The sequence below is a fragment of the Vulpes lagopus genome, chromosome X (genome assembly GCF_018345385.1).
Source record: "Vulpes lagopus strain Blue_001 chromosome X, ASM1834538v1, whole genome shotgun sequence".
In the NCBI taxonomy this organism is placed as follows: Eukaryota; Metazoa; Chordata; class Mammalia; order Carnivora; family Canidae; genus Vulpes; species Vulpes lagopus.
The window spans coordinates 121,484,991-121,505,433 of record NC_054848.1 but is presented as its reverse complement, the minus strand read 5'-3'; the positions used below and the strand labels follow the sequence as shown (position 1 = coordinate 121,505,433).

At 52.2% G+C, this 20,443-nt stretch overlaps 1 pseudogene; it reads left to right on the top strand.

The window, feature by feature from the left end:
- Positions 1–16,282: 16,282 nt before the first annotated feature.
- Positions 16,283–19,348, top strand: LOC121482718 (annotated as a pseudogene).
- Positions 19,349–20,443: the final 1,095 nt, after the last annotated feature.

Below are 20,443 nucleotides of genomic sequence, written 5' to 3'. Positions count from 1 at the left end.
CCCCGCCACCCTGCCCTGGCACATTTCGGGTGTCCCCACTGAAACCCTGTCCCTTGAGACACGGACACCCCCCCCCCGCAGCACGCCCACCGTCCCACTTCCCGTCCCTCCGATCCGACTGCTCCGGGCACCTCCTAGATGCGGACTCCACGCATCTGCCCTTTAGTGTCTGGCTTTTCCCACTTGGCATAATGTTTGCAAGGATCACCTGCTGCTTTTGACTTTGGGGACAGATCGACATGCATCTATTTTAACTTTCAGGTGGCCACATGTGACTCCTTCCCTTTTTTGCTTTCTGGTCGGCAAAGTGCTCCCGCGGTCGGCCAGTTCCTCAGAGATCCGCAAACGCGCGGGTGGATGGAGCGCGAAGGCAGGGGCTGCGCGGCTTCCCGGTTCCCGTGACCGTCCTGAGCGGCTCAGCTGAGCCCCGTAACAATCAGATTTCCTTCACCCCCCGCTGACCGACGCCCCACGCTGCTCCGGGCCCTCCGGCTGCAATCTCGGTGCCCTGCGGCTCAGGCCCCTAATCCCTCCCCATCTGCCGTGGCCCCCGCCCGCCCTCTGTGACCTTGAGCGAGTCAGGCACTGTCTCTGGAGCACGTGTCCTCGGCAGGAAGACGGGATGACATGGGCCTGCGGTAAGGCTTCAAGGAGGTCATCCTTTTGCAAAGTTCTAGCCCAGGGGATCCCTGGGTGGCTCAGCGGTTGAACACCTGCCTTCGGCCCAGGGCGTGATCCTGGAGTCCTGGGATCGAGTTCCGCGTCGGGCTCCCTGCGTGGGGCCTGCTTCTCCCTCTACCTGTGTCTCTGCCCGGTCCTCCCCCCCGCCCCCGTCTCTAATGAATACATAAAATCTTTTAAAAAAGAGAGAGAGAGAAAAGTTCTAGCCCAGTGTCTGGTACGAGAATGCAGTTGCTGGCCCATTGCACGGGACCCTCCGGGACCCGTCGTGGCCGGGCGCTGTGCAACACCCAGCGGAGATCCCCGCGCTTACGGCTGCCACCCTAGCAGGAGAAGGGAACGTGGGCAGCAGACGTCGTCAGTTAGCTGTGGCAAGGAGGACGGAGAGCAGGAAAGGGAATACAGGATGCAGAGGGTGGCACTGCCAGGGGAGGTGGCTCGGGTGCCCATTGTCATAGGGCATCAGGTGGGCCTCTCTGAGAAAAGGCCACGTGAGCAGACACTTAAGGGAAGGACGCAGGGAGCCATGCGGAGATCTGAGGAACGCATCCTAGGACAGAACCGGCAAGGAAGTGCAAAGGCCCTGGGGCAGGAGCATGCCTGGAATGTTGGAAGAACAGCAAGGAGACCAGGCAGCAGGAGCAGAGTGAGTGAGCGGAGAGGACGAAGAAGAAAGGGCGGAGAGCAGATGGGGCCAGAGTGTGTGTGGCCCGGAGTCCACCGTTAAACGTGAGCTTTCGCTGTGGATGACATGGGGAGCGTGGCACGACATGACCTGGTTGCTGTCCTGACATGGGTGTGGGCTGAGGCAGGAGTGGGGCGATGGGGTGAGAAGCACTCCACGGTCCAGGCGAGAGCTGTGCTGGCTTACCAGGGAGGGGCCAGGCCGGCAGGAGGGGGACGCGGGCCAGACTCTGTGGGGCTGTTGCACGTAGAGCCAACAGGATTTCCTGATGGCACAGGTGCGAGCAGTTGGAGAGAGGAAGGAACCGAGGCCGACTCCAGAGTTCAAGGCCCGAGCCACTAGAGGGATGGAGGTTGTCCTCAGCTGAGAAGTCGGGGCCCCGGGCAGTGGGGTTCGGCTGGAGGAAGGCGATGGGCCTCAGGAACGCAGGCACAGACGGCCAACGGGAGGGACACACAGGGCCATGACCCTGACCCACAGACAGCTTCAAAGACAATATGGTGAACCCATCCCAATCGGTGCGAAAAGTTGGATGGAAAGAACCAGCTTCTAGAAACACATAACGTAACAAAATGGGCTCAAGAAGCAGAAAATCTGGGCACCTGGTGGCTCAGTGGTTGAGCGTCTGCCTTTGACTCAGGGCGTGATCCCAGGGTCCCGGGATCGAGTTCCGCGTCGGGCTCCCCGCACGGAGCCTGCTTCTCCCTCTGCCTGTGTCTCTGCCTCTCTCTCTGTGTGTGTCTCTCATGAACAAATTTAAAAAAAATTTAAAAATCTAAAAAAAAAAAAAAAAAAAAAAAGAAGGAACAGAAAATCTGAAGAGGTCTGCATCTATGAAGACATCGAAGCCCTAATCACGCACCTGCCCACAGCGGAGGTCTCTCTTCTGTTTCTGGTCTATACAGTCTTGTTGGTTTTCAAGCCTCGTTTGTATTGTCTTTCCCCGTAATGCTCAGACCTGAGCAGCTCATCCCCCGAGGCCTTTGTATCCACAGAAACAAACAGAATCAATAAGTCACAGCCAGAAAGTTTTGGTGTAAATATTTGAAATCGGAATGAATTAAAATTCACCATGCCTCCGCTGAGAAGAAACGCAAGCGGGGTTCAGTTATAATATTATGAAATTTTGGGAATCTCTGGGTGGCTCAGCGGTTGAGCGCCTGCCTTCAGCCCAGGGTGTGATCCTGGGGACCCGGGATCGAGTCCTGCGTCGGGCTCCCTGCATGGAGCCTGCTTCTCCCTCTGCCTGGGTCTCTGCCTCTCTCTCTCTCTCTCTCTCTCTCTCTCTCTCTGTCTCTCATGAATAAATAAAATAAATATTTTTAAAAATGGTAGAAAATCTTTGGAAACAGCATATCATGTCAAGGGAGACATGCTCCATCAGTTCCACGTGTAAGGGAAATCCCGCGTGATACAAAGCAGTCCTTACTCAGTTGACACTGAGGTCTCTAAGGGAGCACCGCGCGCGTCCCTAGCGGTTGCACCGCTGCTCCGCAAGTATCGGTGTCCCCTATGGGCACCGCTCCAGAGAGGCCCAGCCCTTGTTTGGCTTTGGGCTTGAAGCTGGGTTAGGCCAGGGCCTGTCACTTCGTGACTCCCTGGGGTTCGTTGGAGCAGCGTCTGCGCACAGGAGGCCCGGGAGAGCCCCTGCCCGGCGGGAGCCTCGGGTGGGAGGCGGACTTGAACAGGACGCACAGCGCTGCGGGGTCAGGCGTCGGGGGCCCTGCTGCAGAGGCTGTGTGGACGCTCCCCTTTCCCCGTCAGCACTGCCCTGTGCAAGCCGGCTCTTAACATCCTAGGACAGAGGACATGAGACGTTTGCCTCACGAATCCTGATCATCCGGGGCAGAGAAAGGACATGTCATACTGCATGCTAATTGGCAAATTCGAGGGACGCTTGGGGGCTCAGCGGTTGAGCATCTGCCTTCTGCTCAGGGAGTGATCCCGGGGTCCTGGGATCGAGTCCCATGTCGGGATCCCTGCATGGAGCCTGCTTCTTCCTCTGCCTCTGTCTCTGCCTCTGTCTCTCTGCCTCTCTCTGTGTCTCATGAATAAATAAAATCTTTTTTAAAAATTGGCAAAGTCGATGTGAACTCATTGTTTTAAATCCACAGGTATATGGGGGTGCCTGGGGGGCTCAGTCAGTGAAGCTCCCGACCTTGATCTCAGCTCAGGTCTTGATCTCCGGGTGGTGAGTTCAAGCCCCCTGTTGGGCTCCAGGCTGGGTGCGAAGCCTACTTAAAAATAAAATAAAAGGGATCCCCGGGGGGCGCAGCGGTTAAGCGTCTGCCTTCGGCTCAGGGCATGATCCTGGAGTCCCAGGATCGATTCCCACATCGGGCTCCCTGCACGGAGCCTGCTTCTCCCTCTGCCTGTGTGTCTGCCTCTCTGCCTGTGTGTCTCTCATGAATAAAATAAAATAAAATAAAATAAAATAAAATAAAATAAAATAAAATAAAATAAAATAAAATAAGGGATCCCTGGGTGGCTCAGCGGTTTAGCTCCTGCTTTGAGCCTGGGGGTGTGATCCTGGAGACCCAGGATTGAGTCCTGCGTCGGGCTCCCTGCACGGAGCCTGCTTCTCCCTCTGCCTGTGTCTCTGCCTGTGTGTGTGTGTGTGTCTCATGAATAAATAAATACAATCTTAAAAAAAGAAAAAAGGCTTGAACGATACACTTCAAAATATAAAGGGTGATTTAAAAAAAAAATAAACCCACAGGTATAGATTATACGTTGTATTCACATTTCCCAGGACTGTCTACCCAAAGACGGACAGGATGAGCCTGGAGCATCTCTGTGGGGTCAGCAAGGGTGGGGACCGGCCAAAGGACACGGGGGCCAGCTCGAGGTGGGGGTTCCCCAGGCCACACTTGCGACAAACCGAGCATCAGAACGAATTCCTGACAGCAGTGGAGTCTGTGCAAGGCCCTGACTCCACACTGGCGCGCAGAACGCTCCACAGCTCTTGCTGGAAGGGCTTGGGTTCGCCTGCCCGGCGGCCCTGGGCCCTGGGTCCTCTGCGGGCCCCCTGCGGGCCCCCCCGCGGCCCCCGCTCGGCGGCGCTCCGGCTCTCGGGCGCCCTCTCCTGGCGTCGCCGCGCGCCTCGCCCTGCCCGGTGGCCCCGCGGCGCCCTGGGCCGCTTCTGCTTTCTTCTCCGCTGAACCTGCACCCGCGCCCGCCTCTTCCCCATCCTTCCCGCATCCGCGGCCAGCTGTCCCCGTGCAGCATGGGGCCGCGTCCTGCCGGGGCGGATCCTGGTCGCCGCGTGTCGGGGACCAAGGGGACCCTTGGTGCCAGCCCCGCTGCCCCGCCTCCCCAGTGCCTTCTGGCCCTGCAGACCCCCCCTGGTTTCCAGAGTCTCACACATCGGTGGGGGCTGGGGGGGGGGTGTCAGTCTTCCTCTAGAAGCGGAGGAGTTCGGGTTTTTTTCTGCCTTCCCACTCCTACCCGAACCCAGAAATCTCCTCCTTATCTTTTTTTTTTAATTGACTTTTATATTGTGGTAAAGTGCACATAACAAAATTAACCACCGTAACCATTTGTAGGTGTGCAACTCGGTGGCATTAGTACATTCCCATTGTCTTTATTGTCTTTTTCTGCATTAAGATCATTCATTCAATTTGTGGTCCAGTTAATTGGTTTTTTATTTTCATTCCCACAGACAGTGGGAATCAGACAAAAGCTTACACAATATAACATGCAATTAAAATTATCAACAAGATGCGCCCAGACAATATGGTTCCCTTTAGCTGTCTGCGCATTAGAGAAGATACTCCAAACAGGAGCCCGGGGTGAATCCATTCTGCCCATAGTCTTTCCTGTCGCTCAAGGCCCTTTGTTTTGATTGTGCATATTCCCTTTATCTGTTGCTGCGTGTTCTTTATCTGTCCTCCCTTTTTTACACACTGCTACAAGCGATGTGTTTTGTTTCCATTGTTCTAGAAATGTTCTTGGCGCCTTGGAGTCAGGGATCCGAGGACTGAAAGCTCACTCCACCGGGTCTGACTGGACTGCCGGGGGGGGGGGCCCCCCTCCTGCTCGGGTGTGTGGGGGGGGGCTGGCTTCTTGCTGTGACCCTCCAGGTCCCCCTTACGGGAGGCCCCAGGCCATTTTCCACGAGGTCTAGCCCCGCTCTGCTGAATGTGATCAGTTAACCTTTACAAGGGACGTTTCTGGTGGCGTCGTGATCACAAAATCGATTTATCCACTCATAGTCTAGGAGGCAAGACGATCGACTCTGACCAATGCGACCCGCAGCGCGCTCTGCAGCCCGGTGGCCCGCGGGAAAAGGCACCGCGGTGCTTAGGGAACAACCAGTTGCCCGTGGGCCGCTCCTCTGAGTCGCTGTAAACCGCCCCTGAGCTCAGTTACAAATGTCCTGTAGCGTTGCTGTGGTCGCCACGTTTGTGCACCTGCGTCCCCGATGCTTAGGTTGAGGTCGCAGCGCTCGGTGTGCCGGCGTTAGGCTGTGAGGCCTTGGGAAAGCGAGTAAGTCATGAGAGGGGAGCCCTGCGAGGTGAGACGGGCCCTTATTAATGAGCCCCCCGGGGGGGTCCCCGGGGGGCTCAGCGGTTCAGCGCCTTCCTTCGGCCCAGGGCGTGATCCTGGGGTCCCAGGATCGAGTCCCATGTTGGGTTCCCTGCGTGGGGCCTGCTCCTCCCTCTGCCTGTTGTCTCTGCCTCCCCCTGTCTTTCTCTCTCATGAATAAATACATTAAAGATCTTAAAAAAAAGAAAAGCAGCAGCCCAGGAAAGACCTCCCCCCCTTCTCCCACGTCGGGGCACGGTGCGAAGTGTGCCGGCCCCAGGAGGGCCCTGCTGCCACCACACAGGCCCCCTCGTCTGTGACGTCAGGCCCGCAGCACCCTCAGAACCCGTTGCGGCTCAGAAGCCATCCGGGCAGGTGGCCCTTGCTTCGGGGGCCTCAACGGGCTGGGACGGAAAGGAGGCCTCGGAGCCCAGGCCACTGCGTGACAGATCCCTGCAGGTGCGGAAGCAGCCTGGGAGCCCGGTCACGCAGAGAGGCCCCTGCAGGCGATTGTGATGAGGTCCCAGAAGCCCAGGAGGAGAGCTGGGCCCCCAGCCCTCGCCTCCTGGGACCTCAGGAGCCATGCACAGACCGTCGGGAGAAATGAGGACGGGAATGGGGATGCGTTTTGGGAAATCGGAGGAAAGGCCACCCTGGTGACAGGGCCAGGGGCCTGGCTGTGTTGTGTGCACGTCCTAGTGTCCCGTGGAAGGTCGACTCTGTGAGCGATGGCATTGGCTGTTTGCCTGAGGAAATAGCGAAGCAAAGTGGTGAAGGCACAGCTTGGCTTCCCTTGACTGCTTTCAGTAAAATTCCAGCAGCGATGACTCTGAGATGGAATGCTTAATCGAAAGGGAAGCGGGACTTAAAAATTTGGAAAATTCTCAGCCTAGCCATATTGCAAAATATGAGCAAGCATATTGGGAAGAGAACACTCAGGGTGTGGTCACGCGAGCCTGTGGTGAGGAGACCGCGTGGGTGTGAACCCCGGGGCTTCGCAGCCCCCGGCAGGCAGCCCGCCGGCCGCGCCGGGGGAAGGACCAGGCAGGCAGGCGGGGGCCGGGCCACACAGCTCTTCTTCCAAAGGAAGGACTACGAAGAGCCTTCAGAGATTGTCACTGCTGCCTCCTCGGTGTCGGGGGGGGGGGGGGCACGGCCTGGGTGCATCAGGCCAGAGGACGCCGGCCCAGAGCTGTTGGGCCCAGCGCCGCCCAAAGCCCGAGGCTGCCTCCCGCCTGGCCGAGCTCTGGGGCGCAAGGCTCCCTGTGCCTGGGTCTCCAAGGGTGGAGCCTCCTGCAGATGCACGCGTGTGACCCAGGCAGACGGCCGTGGCTGCAGCAAAGTCCAGCAAGGGCGGTGGGGTTGGGGCCACCCCGGGGGACCAGCCGGATGGCAGGGCCATAGGTACACAGCTGCAAGCTGTGCCCGGCAAAGCCACGGGCGCAGGGATGCTCCACGGCGTCGGGAAGGCAGGACCCCCACCCCGTGGGCCTGGCGGCCAGAGCATCGGGGTCAAGAACAGGACTCTCAAAACTTCAGATTTGAGGGGGCGCCTGGGTGGCTCCGTGGGCTAAGCGCCTGCCTTCGGCTCAGATCATGATCCCAGGATCCTGGGATCAAGCCCGTGTCGGACTCCCTGCCCAGCAGGGGGTCTGCTTCTCCCTCTCCCTCTCCCTCTCCCTCTCCCTCTCCCTCTGCCTCTCTCCCTGCTTGTGCTCTCTCTCTCTCAAACAAATAAGTAAAAATTTTTCTTAAAAAGATTTTATTTATTTATTCATGAGAGACACAGAGAGAGAGAGAGAGAGAGAGACAGAGACCCAGGCAGAGGGAGAAGCAGGCTCCATGCAGGGAGCCCGACGTGGAACTCGAACCCGGGACCCCAGGACCATGCCCCGGGCCAAAGGCAGGCGCTAAACCCGCTGAGCCACCCAGGGATCCCCCATAAATAAGTAAAATCTTAAAACACACACACACAACCTCCAATTTGATGTTGTTTGCCCTGTTGGGTTTTTTTTTTTAATTTTTTTTTTAAATTTATTTATGATAGTAACACAGAGAGAGAGAGAGAGAGAGGCAGAGACACAGGCAGAGGGAGAAGCAGGCTCCATGCACCGGGAGCCCGACGTGGGACTCGATCCCGGGTCTCCAGGATCACGCCCTGGGCCAAAGGCAGGCGCCAAACCGCTGCGCCACCCAGGGATCCCTGCCCTGTTGGGTTTTGAAGGGTTTTATTTATTTATCCATGAGAGACACACAGAGAGAGGCAGAGACCCAGGCAGAGGCGGAAGCAGGCTCCAGGCAGGGAGCCCGATGTGGGACTCGATCCCAGGACCCCGGGATCACACCCTGAGTCAAAGGCCGAAGCTCAGCCACTGAGCCACCCAGGCGTCCCTGCCCTATTGGGTTTAGGACTTGCCTGGGATCTTTCAGCCCTTGCTTGCCAACGTCTCCCTTTTGGAACAGGAGTGTTTACCCTCTGCCTGTCTCCCACCATATTTTGGAAATTCAGAACTTGTTTGATTTAAAGGTTCACAGCTGGAGAGGAATGTGCCTGAGGATGAATCAGTCCTCGAGTGTTACCCATTTCTGATTTCTACAACACTTAGATGCGACTTTGCACTTTGGTCTTTTGAGTCAACGCTGGAACTGGTTAAGACCTTTGGGGCTGTGGGGATGGAATGCATGTATTTTGCATGGGAGAACGACACGGATTTTGGGGGTGCCGGCTCAGAACACCAAGGCAAATTTGAATGAGTACAAGGCAAGGTTAATATGCTCTCGGCACAGATTCCTCTCTCAAAAGACGGGTGTGGTGTTTTGAGTCCGTGCGTTACGCGAGCGTCTGAACCTCGACCCGTCGTCACCGTCTTCAGGTTTTCTTGCACGCTTTGTGCATTGCATTATGCACGTGATGGCCTCTCGGAAATCTAGTGACCCTGATGTCAGTGGGCTGTTCAGGCCAGTCTGTGCAAGTGTCACCTTTTAAATGGAGAAATAGAGGAAGAGCAAGAAGAAAAGGTTTCATTGTACACGACTACTAGAAAATGGAGCGCTAAGGACAATGCCAAAAATATTCTAGGACAGATAATGACAGCTGGCTCTCCCTCATCAGTTTCACTTGTTCCCTGAAAGGCCTTTGTAATTATGCCTTACTCCACTGGTCCCGGGCCAGCAGCCTGCCCCAGGAAGTCATCTGCTTCTGGTTGGAATTGGTCCTAGGCATCCTGAGCTTTAGTCCCCTGCAAGCTTTTCAGGCGTGTTTTTCAAGAACTTTTGGGCTATTCTCAGGAGCTTACATATATTCTAGGATTTGGTCTGGATCTCAAGTGTATGTGCCGACAAGCCACCCCAGAACGGAGTGGCCTAAAACAACAGTGATTTGTCATTTCTTATGAGTTTTATGCATTGACTGAGCTCTGGGGGGTGGTTCTTTGCTCCACATGGGGTCCCTCGTGTGACTTCATTCAGCTGGGAGCATAGCCAAGGAGGCTGGAACATCTGAGATGGCCTCAGTCTCATGTCTGGCAGTTGGCGCTGGCTGTTAGCTGGGGTGTATTATGCTCTTTCATGTGCCAGCTCATCCTCCAGGGCCCCCCTCTCCTCAGGGCCTCTCGCGTGGGACAGCCCGAACTTCTCTCCACGGTAGTACTGGCTTCCAAGAGGGCAAACACAGAAACTGTGAAGCCTCTTCTGGAAGTCGCCCAGTGTCACTTCTGCCTCGTTTTGTTAGTCAAGAGAAGTCACCGGGCCGGGCCTGGTCAAGAGAAGGGGAAATAGGCTCCCCACCTCTTGCCGGGAAGAGGAGTGGTCAACCCATGTTGCAAAAGGCCGTGCAGAACGGAAGCGACGGGGGCGGCCGTCTTGAGAAACAGTCCGCCCGTCCAGCGAGAAGTGCTCCGTCATCCCCACATCTGAGGGAAAATGTGAGGGACCAAAGGGAGATGTTAAGCAGGTGGCACCGAGGTCTTCAGTAGGGGGACCATGACAGCAGCACCGCCCTCCCCAAGTATTGGTGTCCATGTTGTCACCGCTTGACAAGCTTTGATGCGCACGTGGTGGCCGGGCTGTGCACCATGACACGATCCTGCTGGGCCATTTGTTTCCAGCCACCCCGAGCCTGACAATCTGTCCATTTTGTGTGTCACTAACGCTATTAATAAACAAGGGGATTTTAAACCTTGGAATATGATCTTAGAGAAGGTATAAAAGTCATTGTGCCAAGAGCCAAGAGCACTCATATTAGCTCTTGCGTAAAAATACGAGCATCTAAACCTTCATTCTCAAAAGTTCTTTGGGGGATTCCCGGGGGGCTCAGCAGTTTAGCGCCGCCTTCGGCCCAGGGCACGATCCTGGGGTCCCGGGATCGAGTCCCACGTCGGGCTCCTGGGTGGGGCCTGCTTCCCCCTCTGCCTGGGTCTCTGCCTCTCTCTCAATCTGTGTTTCTCATGAATGAATAAATGGAATTTAAAAAAAAGAAAAGAAAAGAAAAGAAGTTCTTTGGTTACCAGAACGTGTTTTACGTGTTTTCTTTTTTTTTCTTTAAAGATTTATTTATTTGTTTGAGAGAGAGAGACAGACAGAAAGAGAACAAGTGGGAGAGGCAGAGGGAGACGGAGAGAGAATCTCAAGCGACTCCGCGCTGATCGCAGAGCTGGAGGCAGGACTCGATCCCATGACCCTGAGATCATGACCTGAGCCGAAACAAAGAGTCTGATACTTAACTGACTGCACCACCCAGGCGCCCCAAGGGCTTTCTTATTCAAGTGAAATTCATATAACACAAAGTCAACCATCCTGAAATGTCCCGTTCCGTGGCATTCAGTACCTTCACAGGGTTGTACAACTATCACCACTCACCGCAGAACATTCCCATCATTCCAAACAGAAGCCCTGGACCCATTAGCGGCCCCTTGCCAGCGCCTGCTGTCCCCAGCCCCTAGCAACCCACAATGTGCTTTCTGTGTCTGTGGACTGTCCTATTCTGGGCATTCCGTAATCAATGGAATCGTGCAATGTGTGACCTTTTGTGCCTGGCTTCTCTCACTCGGCATCATGTTCTCCGGGTTCATCCGTGTTGGAGCAGGTGTCACACCTTCATTCCTTGTTACAGCTGAATAACGTTCAATTGCGTGGCTAGACCACATTGTGTTTATTCATTCACCTGTTGACTCACTTTTTGACTGTTTCTGCCTTTTGACCCCTTGTGAGGTGCGTGATGTTTTTGAGAGTGGTCTACAGTGCAGCACGTACCAGTATTCTATTCCTTTCTACCAGAACATGTTTAAAAGCATTTTTCTGTTTTATTTAATTATTTATTTATTCATGAGAGACAGAGAGAGAGAGGAGAGAGAGAGAGGCAATGACGCAGGCAGAGGGACAAGCAGGCTCCATGCAGGGAGCCCGATGTGGGACTCAATCCCGGGACTCCAGGATCGCGCCCTGAGTCAAAGGCAATTGCTCAACCGCTGAGCCACCCAGGCGTCCCTTAAATGCATTTTGAGACATGCACAGGGTAGCTTTTATAATCCCTTTGAGTTGTTCTTAATAACTGTGGGCCATTGTGATCATGCCTCGTTATTCCCAACCCCCCCCCCATTCTCATGCACCACACAGTGGGTTGCCCAAGCCAGGCAGAGGAGCAAACCATGGCACTGCAAAGCAGCCCTCTACCAAGCAGGGTGGCGTGGAGAAGACTCTCCTCACCATTATTAATTTGAGGACTCATCTGGGGGAAGGCCAGGATCAAAGAGAGTTGTGAGAGGAGACTGGTCAGTTGTTTGATAAGAGCACAGGTGCCCTAGAAGCAGAAATGCCCGTGGCCTTGACAGTGTAACCAGAGTCACAATATTTGATAACAACCCACATGAGAAAGTAACATGATAACCAGTAGGAATTTTAGCTCCTCCTCTAAGATAGAGCCTTTGCTACTTGTTTTGCTTGCTTGCTTGTTTCCTCATAATTGGCGTCTGTTGTGAAGTACCCATGCTGAGGGGGGGCAGAGAAGCACGTCTGTTAACAGAATTTTGAGCTGTCGGTTCCTACTAGCATGAGAAAAACCTCTGCCCTCTCTCTGGGTAGAGTACCCGTGCGAAAAGCTAGCGATTACTTAAAGACCCAAGCCTCTCTACTCTATTTTTTTAAATATTTTTTTCTTTATTTATTTATGATAGTCACACACAGAGAGAGAGAGAGAGAGGCAGAGACACAGGCAGAGGGAGAAGCAGGCTCCATGCACCGGGAGCCCGACGTGGGATTCGATCCCGGGTCTCCAGGATCATGCCCTGGGCCAAAGGCAGGCGCCAAACCGCTGCGCCACCCAGGGATGCCGCCTCTCTATTATACATAAGCTGTTAAACCATTTATTGACTAAATACTCCTTTATATGTATTATGCAAATGTACACTTATGTACAGTCACAGTAAAGATGTGATGTCAGTATTTCTTAAAGCTTTAGGTTTTTAAAATATGATGAAAACAACCAGGCATAGCACAAAACGATGTTTACACTACAGTGACTTTCTGAGTTTGAGTGCTATGAGGGGTACTCCTGTTCCTACACGGACAACAATATATAAGTAAAAAATAACAGAGTACTTCTGCGTGCCCTGTCTGTATGAATTTTAATTCCTTTGGAGGTTGTCCAGGTAGAGATTACTTGCTAACTGCCTCAATTTGTCATTCACCCAAGGTCACAAAGTCAATGGATTAAGAAATCATAGTAGGCTGACATTGAAGAACAATACAACCACAGTTGGCGAATAAAAAAGTACTCGTTATAAAAAGTAGGGAAACTTTGTGGGACTACATAATTACAGCTATTGTTGGAAGTTTAAAAGGATCAATTTTTCAAATAAAGACATTAACTGTTTTAACTCAATTTATTTCAACTCATGTATACACATTCACACAACCATAGTTGTTTATTTTTATTTATTTTTAATTTAAAAAAAAGATTTTATTTATTTATTCATGAGAGACATGGAGAGAGAGAGAGGCAGAGACACAGGCAGAGGGAGAAGCAGGCTCCATGCAGGGAGCCCGACGTGGGACTCAATCCCGGGTCTCCAGGATCAGGTCCTGGGCTGAAGGCGGCGCTAAACCACCGAGCCACCTGGGCTGCCCCTATTTTTTATTTTTTTAATGATTTTATTTATTTATTCATGAGAGACGTAGAGAGAGGCAGAGACACAGGCAGAGGGAGAAGCAGGCTCCTTGTGAGGAGCCCGATGTGGGACTCGATCCCAGGATTCCGGGATCGTGACTTGGGCCAAAGGCAGATGCTCAACCGCTGAGCCACCCGGGCGTCCCACCATAAGGGTTTAGCGCAGGACGTGATAACGTATCTGATGTACAGGGTAAGTCTCCTGAGTGTAGGAAGTTCCACTTAATAAAGCTTCTTGTAAGAAATTAATAATAAATACATCTCATATATTGCAAAAACCCAAATGTACTGTTTGCATGATCCTTTATACTGTAATAAGATTGCATGGAAGACAGAGCTATATTTTATTTATTTATTTTAAGATTTTTATTTATTTATTTGAAAGGGAGAGAGGGAGTGAGAGCCTGAGCGTGGGGAGGGACAGAGCGAGAGGGAGAAGCAGGCTCCCTTCCGAGCAGGGAGCTGGATGTGGAGCTCAGTCCCAGAACTCCGAGATCATGACCTGAGCCGAAGGCAGACGCTTACCCAACTGAGCCACCCAGTCACCCCCAGAACTATCTTTTAAGTGCAAATTAACAAAACTATTCAAGAGGGGCGCATGGGTGGCTCAGTTGGGTAAGCCTTCGGATCAGGTCAAGATCTCTGGGTCCTGAGATCGAGCCCCGCATCGGGATCTCTGCTTAGCAGGGAGTCTGCTTCCCTCTCTCTCCCTCTCTCTCTGTCCCTCTGCCCCTCCGCACCACTCGTTCTTTTTTTCTCTCTCAAATAAATAAATAAAATCTTTTTTAAAAAACTATCCAAGGGTTTACTTTGGAAAGAGATATTAAAGGAGTTTGGGATTTTTAGATGGTTTTCTTGGCCTCATTTTACCAAGTGGAGTACAACTAAAGCCTCAACTTCACGAGTGGGGTCCCAAACTTTTAATCACAAATCAATGAGGGGACTTGTCATCTGGAAATGAATGTGATGACCAGGGTCTTAGGCACCCAAGGCCACCCAGTGCCCAGCTTAAGTGGCCAGAGAATCCCGTGACTGGCAGGGCCTCTGGCACCCATCCATTGGCCCCATGGAGGCATGTGGGGCAGGGGGAACGTCTCTGCCTTCCCTTTCCTGTCAGGCTTGAGGCCACTTCCCCATTTGTCTCTCTCATGTTGTTAAAGCCCTTGAAACATTAGTAAGAGTGTTGAGTACAGGAGGGGGTTTCTGAAGCTTCTTCACAACTGTTAATGTTTGGCCTGATAGCAATGTGTGTTTCCTTGTTCCTTATCCTGTAACTTAGCAACCAGGACATCATGGCAGTTAAAAAAAAAAAAAAAAAAAACAAACCCAGCCTTCATTTTCTCTTATCCAAAACCTGTTTTAGAGAGAGAAAGAGTATATTGAGGAAACAAGACTACTGTTTAGACTTTTACTAATGGCTTAGTTGGTTTTATGTGGTTATTCACACATATTTTATCTTTACTTACTAGAGTATGATAACCGGGAAATCAGTGATTTTATGGATTCATTTTTCTCTTTTCCTTTTGGAGCATTTGGAAATTACCTTTGTGCATAGGAAAAAGAAAAAAACAACAGGATATGCTATTGCCCCCACAACATCGGTATCTTTAACTTACTTAAATATCTAAGGGGATCCCTGGGTGGCGCAGCGGTTTGGCGCCTGCCTTTGGCCCAGGGCGCGATCCTGGAGACCTGGGATCGAATCCCACGTCGGGCTCCCGGTGCATGGAGCCTGCTTCTCCCTCTGCCTGTGTCTCTGCCTCTCTCTCTATCTCTCTGTGACTATCATAAATAAATAAAAAAATAAAAATATCTAAACAGGCATACCAGAGGACAGACCCACGTTGCATGAGGACTGAAGTTTATACAATTTGGGTCCTTTTTTATTTATTTATTTTTTAGAGAGAGATTTTATTTATTTATTTATTTGAGAGAGAGAGAACAGGAGGAGGAGCAGAGGGAGAGGGCCAAGCAGACTCCTCGCTGAGTGCGGAGCCCAGCAGGGGACTCAATCTCACAACCCTGAGGTCATGCCTTGAGCTGAACTCAAGAGCCAGTTGCTTAACTGACTGAGCCCCCCAGGCGCCCCTCAATCTGGGTCCTTTTTATTTTATTTTATTTTTTTTTTTTTTAAATTTTTTTATTTATTTATGATAGTCACAGAGAGAGAGAGAGAGAGGCAGAGATATAGGCAGAGGGAGAAGCCGGCTCCATGCACCGGGAGCCCGACGTGGGATTCGATCCCGGGTCTCCAGGATCGCGCCCTGGGCCAAAGGCAGGCGCTAAACCGCTGCGCCACCCAGGGATCCCCTGGGTCCTTTTTAAAGAAAAAGAAGACAAAGTCAGTTCCAAAACTGTGTGTTCACTTGGAAAAAGAAAAGAAGTCACCACAAATCACTCCGTGCTCTGGTGCCAGCCCTTCAGAGGTGGCCTGGGGTGTGAGCTGGGGGGCCCATCCCCTCCTTGTAGCCCCTGGCCTCTGTCAGGGCAGCACCATCTTTGCTCTCTCCACTCCAGGGCCATCCTGACGACCTTGCAGCCCGGCTGCAGCCTCTCCCCGAACCACCCTAACCCCGGACCCCTGACCTTGCAGCCCTCCTGTGGTTCCTTCTCCTCCGGGTCAAAAAGAAGTCAGGCTCCTTGAGCTGTGAGGGGCCTGGCAGTGTGGAGTTTTGCTCAGGAAACCTGCCTGGGCTTCAGCTCAGCCTGCGGTTTCTGGTTTCCTAACCTTAAGGAGCGAGTGCTCTCACAGCATCAGAGGTGTGGGCTTAAATTGGAAAATGTTTTCCTCTAGTCTTCAAACGTCTTTGAAACCAATGGAAATAGGAATTCCTTTGGCTCTGAGAGACTCAGTGTCCTCATTGGTTCATTTCCTCCAGATGCGGGCAAAGCTACCTTTCAAACAAATTCCTCCCACTGGATCCCTGGGTGGCTCAGTGGTTTGGTGCCTGCCTTTGGCCCAGGGCTTGATGCTGGAGTCCCAGGATCGAGTCCCACATTGGGCTCCCTGCATGGAGCCTGCTTCTCCCTCTGCCTGTGTCTTTACTTCTCTCTCTCTCTCTCTCTCTCTCTCTCTCTCTCTCTCTTTGTGTCTCATGAAAAAATAAATAAAATCTTTAAAAAAAAAAAAACAAACAACAAATTCCTCCCACTGACATGCATAAAGAGGAAAAGGCAAAGGCCCGCCTTCATCCCCACCAAAGAATCTTTTCAAACTCCCCCCCACGATGGAGACTGTCAAGGAGGCCTCCTGTGGGGACAGAAGTCCCCCCACTGTGGCTGTGCCTGAATCGGGGATCTTCATTGGGTACCAAGTTTCAGTGTCTCCCTGGAGCGCTGAGCCCGAAAGCTCAGGAACTTCTGGGTGCAGATGGGCAGGGACCTCGTTGGAGGGCACTGAGCACAAGCTAGGAATCAGTGGGCAGGTTCCAACGTCACACTGGTGCCCACAGCTTCTCCGGCCGTCTTGCCTTAGCCCACTGGTGTATTTTCCCGAAATTCCTCTGGTTGTTCCGATGGGAAGAAATAAAGAAAAGGCAGTCAGAACCAGCCTCAGGGAGCTTGGGTAGAGGCTGGGCTCATGAACTGGCTGGGCCTCCACTTGTTTCCCTCCCAGTGCAAGACTCAGACCCGCGACAGCCGCGCTTCAGATGTCACAGGTGCCCCAGGAGCCCAACTCTTCTCCAGGAGGCCATTCTCAGGAGGGCCCCTCGCTTGTGCACCTGTCTCATTTCTCCAGCTACTTGTGTGTATCTTTCCTTAAAAGACGCAGACTTGCAGCGTGCCCGATACCCTGGGCTCCACAGAGCAGAGTGTGGGCTAAGACCACAGGAAACAGGCGGAACCAGTTCTGCAGCTAGCTAGAAGCTAAGTGTAAACAGAGCCCTGGCTTCTGGGGGGACGGGGGGGGGGGGGGGGGGGGGGGGGGGCTACTGGGCTGGGGCTGGCCCAGGCAGAAAGCACTAGCCCTTGGGCACAAGGACTCTGGCCCCAGACTGCAAGCACTGAAAGAACACTTCGATCTGGGGGACGATCTGGGGGACGGGACAGCCCACCGAGGCTTGCGGTTTCTAAACTGGAAGACAAAGATGCTCTAGGGGCCTGGTCAGTAGTGTATCCTGGAACACAGGCCCAATTCTCGGAAACAGGACTTTCAGGCTCTCACCAGGAAAGACGAGAGAAACTAAGCAAGACGGATCAGAAACCTCAAGTGGCCACCAGACGTTGACACACAAGAACCCAGAAGCCAGCTCCAGCGCTGCAGCCAAAGCTCCATCCCCGCCAGTAGCCGCCCTCTTGGGGAGGAGACCTAGAGACTCCGCGAGCTGCACAGCGCACTGCTGCGGCGTCCAGAGGGCCCGGGCCCTGCTCCGATGGCAGCTACCTTGAGGTGAGTGACCACAGAGGAGACCTCCAAACGGTGAAAGCCACAGTGTTAGCTAGAGATATGACAGGCACGTGCCCAAGTGCAGGCAGGCAGCCAGCCTGAGAAGGTGCAGCTCCCAGGGACAGGCTGCACAGAAACAGGAGGGTTTGCACACGTTTCTTTTTTTCCTTTTTTTTTTTTAAAGATTTTATTTGTTTATTTATGAGAGACACAGAGAGAGAGAGACAGAGACACAGGCAGAGGGAGAAGCAGGCCCCATGCAGGAAGCCCGATGTGGGACTTGATCCTGGGTCTCCAGCATCACGCCCCGGGCCCAAGGCAGGTGCTCAACTGCTGAGCCACCCGGGGATCCTTGGACACATTTCTTCAGCAGGTGTAAAGCATGTTATTTTCCCCAGGGGTAAAAATCTGCTATGTCTTTATGACTTGTGTGGGTGACACCCGGGTCATGTTGACCCAGGTACATCTCCAAGAAACACCAGATGTGGCAATCTTAATTAGAACTAACGAGCAATATGGTTTGGAGCTTCGATCGGGAACACAGTGGAAGAGAGTCCAGGTTTTTCTCCCGAAAAAGTCCTGTTTGACTTGCGAGAAAAGCCCCTTTTTCTTAAGTTTGGAATAAAGTTTACCCCCTTGTAGATGGGGCCTTTGTGTCATTCCCACTTCAGACACCAATGTAGACCGTTGTCACCAGTGTGGTGACACCATCGAGAGAGCAGGGGGCCAAGCAGATCTGCCTGGCTGACGTGGAAGCTTCCCGGGCAGGATCATAGCATTGACCTACCTCATCAAGCCAAGAGGAAAGGCACCAATGACCCATATCATGCATGGAAAGTGGCTCCCAACCACGGGTGCAGTAATATTTTCAAATAATGGGTATTGTGAATGATTTTATGCCAATACACTGGAGAATGCTGTTGAAATGAACACATTTCTAGAAAAAGAAAAGGCAGAGAGTAATCAGAGCTCCTTCCAGGGGTGCATCTGCCCTTGGTTCATGGGCTTTCCTCACAGCACAGCCCCCAAACGCCAGTCTTGGCTCCCACCTCAAATGAAGAAATCTAGATTGCCTCTTGCCCCCAAGCCGGAGGAGACGGCGGCCTCTCAGCCCTTGCCGAAGGGAGGAAAAGAACAGCAAGAAGCAATTGAGTAGATTGATGAAGTCCAAAAGGAAATAGACAGACCTAATGAACAAACCAGTGACGAGATCTTGAAAGTAGAACAGAAATAAAACAAACTTCCACCAACCCTTTTCTCAGAAGAGGTCAGACTTTATTGCCAAAATTCCAAATTTAGGGGTAACAACATTTGTCAGCCATCCGCAAGGGGCTGCACTGCCTGGGGAGGACGATGAAGAGGTGCTGTATTATTTGCCAAGAGCCAAAGTGACCAAATTTGAAGATATTAAATCAGGGCACAGAAGAGATTTCTTTTTTTTTATGTTGATGAAAACCCTTAGTTCGAAAATAATGTTCCCGCCGAAGGATTTGATCTGAATAAAAGAGGTGATCCATCTTCAAAGTCCACTGAAATCAAATGGAAATCTGGAAGGGATTTGATGAGAAACATTCAAGTCAAAAGCAGAATAAAGCCACCAGGAAGGGGCATCTGAGTGGCTCAGTGGTTGAGCGGCTGCCTTTGACTCGGGGCGTGACCCTGGGGTCCTGGGATCGAGTCCCACGTCGGGCTCCCAGCGTGGAGCCTGCTTCTCCCTCTGCCAGTGTCCCTGCCTCTCTCTCTGTCTATCATGAATAAATAAATAAAATCTTAAAAAAAAAAACCCACTAGGAAGAGACTGCATGAGGCACCAGAGAGCTTCTTCACCTGGTTTCCTGACCATTCTGATGCAGATGCCAATGAGTTAGGAGAGGTCATTAAAGACGACATTTGGCGAAATCCATGACAGCACTGCTTGGTTCCCAATGGTTCCCAATGTGGATGATGAAGCAGGGGAAGGACAAGAAGAGGATGATGAAGACGAAGGATTGGGAGATATTGATGAAGGAGATGAGGACAGTTAAGAAGATGAAGATGGTGATGGGGGGGGAGAGTAGAGGAGGAGGAAGGAGAAGCTGAGTAATGGATCACTGGTGGATTCCAACCTTCCTTTTTTAATGTTCTCCAGTCCCTGGGAGCAAGTTGCAGTCTTTTTTCCCCTCTCCTCTTGTACTCATTTGCCATGTTTTTTTGAACTCTCTTTTCCTCTTTTTAAAAAGTATTTATTTATTTATTTATTTATTTATTTATTTGAGAGAGAGAGCGCACAAGCAGGGGGAGAGGCAGGTAGAGGGAGAGGGAGAAGCAGACTCTCTGCTGAGCAGGGAGCCCGACGTGGGCCTCGATCCCAGAACCCTGGGATCATGACCTGAGCCGAAGGCAGACACTTAACCAACTGAGGAGGCACCCAGGTGCCCCTGAAGTCTCTTTTCTTCTCTATATCATGGTTCTCAAGTTATTTTGGGGGGTAACACCTTGAATGGAATACAGTGGGTAAAGAATCTCAACCACTTTCTGTTTCCAAATTCATTTTTAATCCTTCCTGTCTCAACAAAAACTTTATGGAATCAACACCACTATGCTCTGTGGGAAAGAAGAAGAATCTTTTGTTCCCTTAGTTCTGCCAGAAGCAGGGGGGTGCGAGGCCCTGTGTAGTACTGCCTAGAATTTTAACTGTTTTCTTCTTTTCTCTGGATATTGGGCTCAGAGATTACACTGTGTCTCTGTGTGAATATGGACACTTAACATTTACCAACATTATCATCTGTGTACTTTCTCTTGTTTAAAAAAAGAAAAAGAACCTTAATAATGCAGTTATAGAACATCAGCAGAGGGGCACCTGGGGTGGCTCAGCCGGTGAAGTGCCTGCCTTCGGCTCAGGTCATGATCCCAGGTTCCTGGAATCAAGCCACCCATCGGGCTCCCTGCTCTATGGGGAGCCTGCTTCTCCCTCTCCCTCTGCCCCTGCCCCTGCTTGTGCGCGCTCTCTCTCTCTCTCAAA